General features: G+C 33.3%; 1 pseudogene; it reads right to left on the bottom strand.

Moving 5' to 3' along the window:
• LOC18599761 lies at positions 4792-8127 on the bottom strand (annotated as a pseudogene).

Genomic DNA, 10336 nt, shown 5'->3' with positions numbered 1-10336 from the left:
CGAATCCCTCAGGTTGTTTCATGTAGATCCGATTTTCAAGCTCACTATGCAAGAACGTTGTCTTGACATCAAGTTGCTCCAACTCAAAGTTAAAGTATGCCACTATAGCAAGCATCATGCAAATTAAACTATGCTTCACAACAAGAGAGAATACCTTATTGTAGTCAATTCCATCTCTGTGTGTATACCCCTTTGCCACAAGTTGTGCTTTGAATTTAGCACTTTCAACCCCTGGGATCCTTTCCTTTTTCTTGAAAACCCATTTGCATCCCATAACCTTTTGGCCTTTATGTGGTTTCACAAGCTCGCATGTTTGATTTCGATGTAAAGACTTAATATCCTCATTCATAGTAGTTAGCCACTAAGAAGATTGAATAAAAGTAATTGCTTCATGATAAGAGTAAGGCTCATTAGTCTCTACTTCTTCCGCCACAGATAAAACATAAGAATCAAAATCATGCTTCACACAGGTAACGAAATCATCAAACTTCTGAGGTACTTTTGAATTTATCCTAGGTTTGTTTGTAGCAATGCTTCATTGTTGTATATGAGATAATGATTCTTGTACCTCTTGTGATTCATTTTTAATTTCACTATCATCTTGCACTGTCCTAAGAGCATTGATTTCAAGCTCCACCTGCTTGTCCATTTCTTGGTCTGATGAGATTGCAATTCTAGACTTTATCCCATGAAGTCATGCAGACTCGTCAAAGGTAATATCCTGACTCAACATAAACTTGGGGGACTTCGGATTAGTACATCACAATCGATAACCCTTCACCTTAGATGCATAGCTTAAAGATATACACTTCTTTGCCTTCGACTCAAGCTTACCATCACTTACAAGAGTATAAGCAGGACAACCAAATACTCTCAACATAGAGTAATCAACAGGTTTACCTGACCAAACTTTCTTAGGAGTCTTTAATTCAATTGCAATTGATAGAGACCGATTTATCAAGTAGCAAGCCATGTTGACAGTTTCTGTTCAGAATACTTTAGATAAACTAGTATTAGAAAGCATGCATTTTGCTCTCTCCACAAGTGTTCTATTAATCCATTATGCAACACCGTTTTGTTGTGGTGTTTTGATGACAGTGTGATGTCTAACGATTCCCTAATCTTGCAGAATAGATCAAACTCACATTTGCAAAATTCCAAATCGTTGTTTGTTTGAAAGCGCTTGATCGTTTTCCTTGTCTGCTTCTCGATCAATGCCTTCTATTGCAAAAAGGTGATAAACACTTCAGTTTTAGCCTTCAGAAAATATGTCCACACATTTCTTGAAAAATCATCAATAAAGGTTAACATGTATAATGATCCACCTTTCAATGCCATCGAAGAAAAACCCCACAAATTTGAGTGGATTTAGTCTATTATACTCTTGGTTCGACGTGTAGCAGTGCAAAATTTCACTCGGTGTTGTTTGCCATAGATGCAATGTTCACAAAAATATAACTTCTCAATCTTTTGACCACACAGTAAACCACGCTTACTCAATTTTGTCATTCCTTTCTCTCTTATATGATCCCATCTCATATGCCACAAACGTGTAACATCATCATCAGGATCATGGGATGTGAGTATAGAAGCAGTTCCAATAATCGTGTTTCCCACTAGACGATAAAGGCAACCGAATAACTTACTTTTCATGATAGTTAAGGCTCCTTTAGATACCTTCAAGACACCATATTGGTCACTATATTTGTGATCTTTTTTATCTAACAAACTCAAGGATATTGAATTCTTTTTCATGTCAGTTACATGTTTCATCTCAAGTGTCTTTACTATACCATTAAACATCTTGATTCGAATTGTGCCAATCCCAACAACTGAGAGAAAAAAATCATCTCTTAATTGTACAGTGCCCATATTAACAGATTGATAAGTTACAAACCAATCACGCCTAGGACATATGTGGAAGCAACAAGCTGAATCTAAGATCCATGTATCTTTCAAGCTACCATTTGTAACTGCAAGAACACTATCAACTTCCTTAAAAGTATTAAAATCATCTTTAACTACGTTTGCAGTATTTTCAGACTTGTTGATCTTTTCATCACCATTGAATTTGGTACTATCTTGATGAAAGTGACTTTTTTTACCACAATTCCAGCAAGTCTTCCCTCTTGATCTAGATTTGGATCTAGATTTACTTTTTCTGTCTAAACCCTTTTCTTTACCTCTTCCTTTATTCACAATCAACCATTCTGCTTGATTTTCATTTCGGATACCACCAACTTTCTTCTTTAATTCTTAGAAATTTAAGGATACCCTTACATCCTCGAAAGTGAGAGTGTCTTGGCCATATAACATAGTATCCACGAAGTTTTCATATGATGGAGGCAAGGAACATAGAAGAATTAGGGCTACGTCTTCATCTTCAATTTTAACATCAATATTCTTTAAATCAAGAATAATTCTATTAAATTCATTAATGTGGGTATAAATAGATGTACCTTCACTCATCTTTAGAGTATATATCGTTGCTTCATATAAAGTCTATTCGTCAGGAATTTGATCATATAAATACTTTCGAGTTTATGCCACACTACAATAGCAGATTCTTCATTCGTGACTTCTCTTAGTAACTCATCAGATAAAGCGAGGAGAATAGTACTATGTGCTTTCTCCATAAGGTCATCTTTCTCACCATCTGACAAATTCGAAGGAAGATGTTTTTTTCCCTTCAAAGCCTTCAATAGTCCTTATTGCACTAGCAATGTGTGCATCTTAACACATTACAGGCTGAAATCGTTTTTTTCATTAAACTTTTCAATCTCATACTTGGTCAAAGTTGTCATAGTGAGATTTAGGTTGATTGAAGACCTTGATGTTCTGATACTAATTTGTTATGGAAATTGCGAAATTATCTCTAAAGAGTTGCATAAGATCTTACCCAATCAATAGAATAAATAAAAAAAGAAATCAAGCACACCCACAAGAATACAAAAATTACGTGGTTCGGTCTTTTGTTGACCTACGTCCTCGGGCACAACAACAGAAAAAGATTCACTAAGAGAAAAATCAAGAGATTACAAGAAAAGTTTCAAATTCACAACTTTTATCCCGCGTACACCCAAATTATTCTCTCTAAATCTAGGTGATGACTATTCTTTAACCCCATAGGATCCTTTTATAATGCCAAATACAATAATCTTATCCTAATATAATTAGGATATGTTGTTCTAGTTTAACTAGATTTAAAGACTATCTTAATAAGTTATACTAGTTTAATTAAAATTAACAATCCTAATCATACTATAATTCAAGACTATCCTAACAAATTACTATAAGATGGATGTCACTTGCCTACCTATTTCACACATATTGACAATACAAGCCATCAAAAAAGCCAATATGAAGCCATACTTGAAAGCTGTAAACCTGTTGAATCAAAACAAGGTAGTGGCAGCACTCTAACTTCTAATAGAACAAAAATGCTATCATTAATGAGAAAACAATTTAATCTTGACTAATCAGAAAAAGGGCCTGGAAGCTTGTTGTATGTATCCCTAATAGCATCTCAATCCAAACCAGCGCTAATTTAATGCTCAACATTACCTAGAAAAAAAATCGCATATATTATTTAAATTCCAATTATATGAGCAAGTTACTTGTATGATATATGTTCCTTTCTGAAAACTCTTTTCCTAGCTTATTACCCTTCAATGTCATTCCCCAAAATCAAAGGGGAAAATAGCTGAAACAGAGGACAAGATCACATTTATACATGTAAGTAAATGTAATCATAGCAGTGAGAACTTGGGAGGATAGAATATGATAAAAACTATGTTCAAAACAACTGCCATGTAGGAGAAAGGAGAGTAATGTATAATTGAATGATCAACTTCAATGTCTCAAACTATTCCGCCTTTAATTCATTCCTTAAATAACACATCCATAGATTCAAGCAAAAGTAAGATGAGAACCTGTCTACAGAGGGAACTTTAGTTAACAATATGAGATGCAGTTAGCCAATATATCTATTTTATGCCAATGTAGCTAAAGAATCAAGACCAACCTTTTTAGATGGGGGGTAATCCAAGTGACTAGCTAAACAACATGTTCGATTACATATATAAGAGAAGAAAAACTAGAACTCATGACCAGAATTTTCTTTTAAACATCATGTCAAAAGTTCCCAACTTCTAATAAGATTTTTGAAACCATTGACCTTGGCCCTAAAGTCACCAATTAAAGCAAGTAAAGACCAGATCCAGCGTGTGCGCAAGTAATCATGTGGAGTAACAAGCATAAAAAGCTATGCATATATCCGAAACTAGCATAAAAAAAACTCTAAGAATCAATATAGATCAGTGTGGTTGCTGGTAAAGAAATCAAAATAGGCATACATCCATAAGAAGGAAAGCTTTTCCCATGTCCCATTGTTTGAATTATAGGAAATTGCTTTACCATCCACAGTTACAAAATATTTACACTTCTTTCCTAGACAGAAAAACACAAAGAAATAGAGAATATCTTTCTCTTCTTTCCTATGCAGACAATACAAGCAGGAAACATATAAGTCACATTTGTGAAGCTTGTAAAAATATCTGCATATGGTTATATATCCAAAAAGAAAATAAAAAAACATAAAAATGAACAGAAGGAGCTTTCACACAGAACATTGTGCAGAACAAATTAACGAATTAACATGGATTTCTACAATAAGAATTCTTGTACTAATAAAAACTGAAGACCTAAATGGCCCAATATCAGCAGGTGAATAAAATATTTCTCAAATACTTACCAATATAAGAGTGGAGAAAATTGGTGTTTGTAGAAGTTTGTTAAAGCCTCAAATACAAGAGAGGTCCACAAAGTACTTATAAGCAAGAAATCTTTGTTCATGTAAATGATTGTATAGGTCTAAATGAATGGAGCCAATTTTGACACCAGGCCCTGGATCAAAACACAGTGACTCGTTACCATAACTATTCCAATGAATCAGCCCATTACAAAAAACAGCGTCCTCGAACGTTATGCACTCTTCCTCGTCCACGTCAAAACTAATTCTGGATACAGTCCAAGAATCAGTATCTGACGAACATATATCCATCTCAAACTTAAAAGATTCTTGGGATGCTTCCCGAATAGAAATGATCTTGTAATGAGGTGATTGAATAGGATCAAAAGCAAAATTTACAGAAAACTGACAATCTTTAATTGGGTTTCTAGGAAAAGATAGCATCTTGAATTTCTTAGTAGTTACGTTGCAAATGAAGTAGCTGAAGACATTATCATCCTCGTCATCAAAGGACTCGCAAAGAAACGACCCATTACAAGGTTGCAGCCTGTAGATGTTAGGGGCATTCACGTAATGAAAGGAGGGGACTTTGCTGTAATGCTTCAAAGAAACCGCTTCGAATTTAGGGGATGTGGTGAAGTCAACTTTGAGCAGAAGAGCAGTAGGCTCAAGAAAACCGTTGTCTTGGTGGTGGCGAGTGCGGGAGAGACAGAACTAAGGGTCGGAAATGAGAGATAGCCAGTGTTTTGAGGCACACTTAAATTTCAAGAGAGATTTGTGGGTAATCTGAGGAGGATTTCTGTTAGGATATCTTAATTGTTGCCATCTTCTCTGCAGAATTGTTCATGACTGTATTCTTGAAAGTTGAAACCCCGAGTCTTTGTTAGTTCCCTTGCATACCGGAGAGGTAAATATGTTTGCCAGTTCCAATCCCAAAGGAAAAGTAGCACTGCTATTTGCCTTCTGAGTTCTGACACAACAAAAAGGTAAAGCCAAAGCGACAGATCTATCTGTTGGCTTTTGATCTTTTGTTTTGTTCCCTTCTTTTAGCTTTTTTGGAAACTTATTTCTTAAGTCTGAAGATGTGGTGGGAATTGAAAGCATGACTTCATATTACACACTTTATTATGCATTCATAGTTTAATTAGGCCTTTCTTTATGACAAATTATTAGCTATACGTGTGGTAAAGCAATTCTTTATAATTTCAATGATGAAACATTCAAAATCAGGGCTCCATATAGAACACAAAGGACCATTGATGAATCAAATAAACATAAATTATTTATAGTTTTTTTTCCAATTAACTTTTTGCATAAAATATGTCTTTCAAAATAAGCATCTTGAAATAGAGAATAAATCCACTATTTAGATGTACAATCAAGCTTATCCCCTATTTAGAAAAGGTAATGATCTTTTATGGAAAATTTAGATTTAAAATTTCATATACATAATGACACATGATATATTCAATTCAGATAATCTATCTATTTATCAAAAAAAAAAAAAACTTTAAATGTCATATAAGTTTTTTCAATTCAAAATTTTTTTAATTCTAAAATTTTTTTCGTATATCAATTTTTCATTAGAAATTTTAACTTTTCATAAATTACATAAAATAAGATTAATTGATTTCTTTGATAATCAATATAAATAGGAGTTAGGATTTGAGTTCACTAAGTGTAAACCAAGAGCAAACGATTGTTAGCTATGGTGACTACTAGTTCCTCTAAATGACTAAGGGCAAAGATCACATCATTAGAGATCGTTGCCAACAATGAAGACCTTTTGTTAAGATAGCCTTGAATTGTAGTTTGATTAGGATAGTTTAATTCTAATTAAACTAGTATACTTTATTGACATAGTCTTTAAATATAGTTGGACTAGTATAACATATTTTAATTGTATTAGGATAAGATTATTATACTTAGCTCTGTAAAAGGATTCTAATGTATTAAAGAATAGTCAACACCTAGATGTAGAGGGAGTGATTTGGATGTTTACGGGATAAGGATTGTGAGTTTGAAACTATTCTTGTAATCTCTTGATTTTTTCTCTTAGTAGATCTTTCTCTGTTGCTGAGCCCGTGGACGTACGTCATACAAAAACTGAACCACAAAAGTTCTTATGTTTTTGTGGGTGTGCTTGATTTTTTTTCGTTATTTTATTGATTGGGTAAAATTTTGAGCAACTCTTTAGAGATTAGTCTGTGAAGGAGGTGTAAACATTAGTTGTAAAGTGGTTGGCTTCTCTAATTCAGATTTTGTTAGTGATCTAAATAGTAAAAGATCTCAAATGGAGTTATGTGTTCACTCTCTCAAGATCTGCAATAAGTTGGAAAGCGGTTCTTCAATCAACCGTTGCTTTGTCTATAACTGAAGCTGAATATACGACTGTGGCTGAGGCAATGAAGGAGGCTTTATGGCTTGAGGCTTGGTTAGTGATCTTGGTTTTGGACAAACATATATACTTGTGTTTTGTGATAGTCAAAGTGCCATACACTTGACTTAAAACCAAATGTTTCATGAGAAAACTAAATACATCCAAGTTAAGTGTAACTTCGTTCAAAAAATTGTTTCCAAATGTGAGATTGTAGTAAAGAAAATAACTATAGCTGAAAATCCAGCAAATATAGTGACTACATCAATTTTTGGGATAAAGTTCGAGCATTGCTTGAACTTGATTGGTGTTTGTAATGCTTGAGGCCCTTTGGGGCGGTGGCAGTGTCGATAAAGATTGGTTCATAAGGTGAAGCTTGGTGAATTCAAGCCTAAGGTGGAGATTTGTTAGGATAGTCTTAAATTGTAGTTTGATTAGAATAGTTTAATTCTAATTAAACTAGTATATTTTATTGAGATAGTCTTTAAATCTAATTAGACTAGTATAACATATCTTAATTGTATTAAAATAAGATTATTGTACTTCGCCCTATAAAAAAATCTTATGGGGTTAAAGAACAGTCAACACCTAGATTTAGAGAAAGTGATTTGGGTGTACGTGGGAGAAGGGTTATGAGTTTAAGATTATTCTTGTAATCTCTTGATTTTTTTTAGTGGATCTTTTTCTGTTATTATACCTAAAAACGTAGCTCATCAAAAGATTGAACCATGTAAATTCTTGTATTCTTGTTTGTGTGCCTTATTTCTTTCTTTTTTTATTCTATTGATTGGGTAAAATCTTGGACAACTTTTTAGAAATAGTTATGCAATTTCTATAACACTTTTGACAAGAAATCATCCTCGGACAACCCACAAAAACTCTCTTAAAATTTAAACTCATCTCAAAACCATGACTCTCTCTTATTTTTAGTACCCACTTTAGCTTTTTCCACACTTGCTTCCTCTAACACAATCACTTTCTCAAACTTTTTCCTTGACATCCTTTATGACAAACTACTTTAGATAAAACTACCTTTAGTGAAAAAGACTAAAATATATAAAGGGAAATATGAAACAAAACCAAAAAGAATCGTCTTTTATAATAAAGTTAATGATCCTCTTTAGATAAAAATATTTTCATTGGTTATTTGATAATAACTTAAATAATAATAAATAAAGAGATAAGTGAGATAATTAACTAGTAATATTATGGGTACTATTATAAATAATTTACAATTATTTTTTCACAAACCACAAATAGCAAATGAGTAGAAACAAGAAAAACTTCAGATAAAAAGAATGGGGGAAACTCTAATAGAAACTGTTCAAAATTTCAATAGTCATCATTCGGTTGACATGTGACTATGGGTCAACTAGATGACTCACATGCCACTCGGTTGACCAAAAACATGAAAATGACATAAACATTGCCATACGTAAAGTTTCCCACCCGGTAAATGAAATCTCACTTGGTAGCAAACATCTCTTGTGCATTGTTCTCATTCTTTCGAGACCTCACATTCTAGACGATACACGCCATGCAAAGAGCGTACAACCCCATCAAATATTTTGATTCTCCCCACTCTAAGATCCATGACCTTCACTATTGACTTATCACTTAAAGTGAAATTCACGACCATCTTTTCTTGAAGTAAATTAAAATACTCCTTTTGATAATATATGTGTGTGACACAAATAGATACTAAATACTAATCAAAATTTGCATACATATCTTTTGAGATTGCTAGGACTACACAATCATCATTGCCAGTAACAAAAACACGCTCACGTATGTTTTTTTCATCCTTTTTGTAAGACAATCCCTTCGAATATGCCCATACCTTTTGCATCAAAAGCATTGAGCACCCTTGAATCTAAACTTGTCGCTCTTAGATTCCACGCTTGTTAACTTACTGTTTTGAACCTCGACCATCAATGCCGAGTCAACTAAATCTCTACTTTTTTCATGAGACATCAACGTTATTTGTGCTTTATCTAACATTATTGTATCTTTCTCACAAATCAAAGATTCCACAATTGAAAGCAATGTGAGGAACAACAGTGCCCTTTCCCGTTCTTCCACCTTCACATCAACCTTTTATGACTAATTAATGATCCTGTCGATTCATTCATATGCTTCATAAGGTCTTCATTCTCCTTCAACTTTAAGCAATACAACTTTTGCTTAAGCTGCAGCTTGTTGGAATCATTTTTCATCAAGTAAATCTTCTCCAACTTTGCCCACAATCGTGGAATAGAGTTCTCATCAATGATATGGTTAAACATGGTACCCTCAATGCAAAGTGAAATAGTGCTCACACACTTTCACTCCAACTCTACCTATTCAAAATCTTTCATGTTATCTGGTTGCACTTTCTCCTTCCTTAACAACAAGCGCATCAAACCTTACCGCACAAGGAGATCTTTCATCTTTTTTTGCCATAGCATGAAATTAGTTTTCTCATCAAATTTCTCAATTAAGAAATTTAAATAATTAGAAACTTTTGACATCTTTGTTGAATCATAATTTACGAGCTCAAATCTCTAATACTAATTTGTTATAAAAATTACCCAAGAAACAATAAAGATAAAGCCCATAGAAATCAAGCAAATAGAAAAACATAAAGATTTAAGTGGTTCGAGCTCTTATCTACATCTACAAAGTGAAACTGTTATACTATTATTGAGAAATTAAAGTACAATAAATTGACCTTTATAGTTTCCTAAACCAAGCCAAGATCCTTTGTATACCTTCCCTCAATATCCTCCTAAGAACACTCGCCCACATCATTATAGCTCCACCTATAGTAAAAGATAAAGTTTCAAGGTGTTCTCAGTTTAGGACTCCTAGAGCACAGCTTAAAGTCTAGAGATCCACTTTTATTATATAAAGTTACAAAGTATATTGAGATTAGGAATTGATATGGAACAAGAATTTAAAACCATACAACTACTCAATATTGTACACAAACAAAAATCCTAATCAAATAAGGATTTAGGATTCAACTCAACATAAAACTCAATACTTAACCTCTAAGTAAGTGTCAATTTGTTAGATTCCAATGCTTTTAATTGGTTAATTTGCTTTCCACATTCTACAATGTTAAAGCTTTTGCTGTTTATTGTTATGTTTTTTGTTTTCCTTTTTAGATATATAACCATAACTACATATTTTTACAAGCTCCACGAATGTGACTTATATGTTTCATG

This window comes from Theobroma cacao, chromosome 5, assembly GCF_000208745.1.
Source record: "Theobroma cacao cultivar B97-61/B2 chromosome 5, Criollo_cocoa_genome_V2, whole genome shotgun sequence".
NCBI classification, from domain to species: Eukaryota; Viridiplantae; Streptophyta; class Magnoliopsida; order Malvales; family Malvaceae; genus Theobroma; species Theobroma cacao.
Note: the sequence above shows the minus strand (reverse complement) of the source record. Positions and strands in the feature narration are given on the sequence as shown.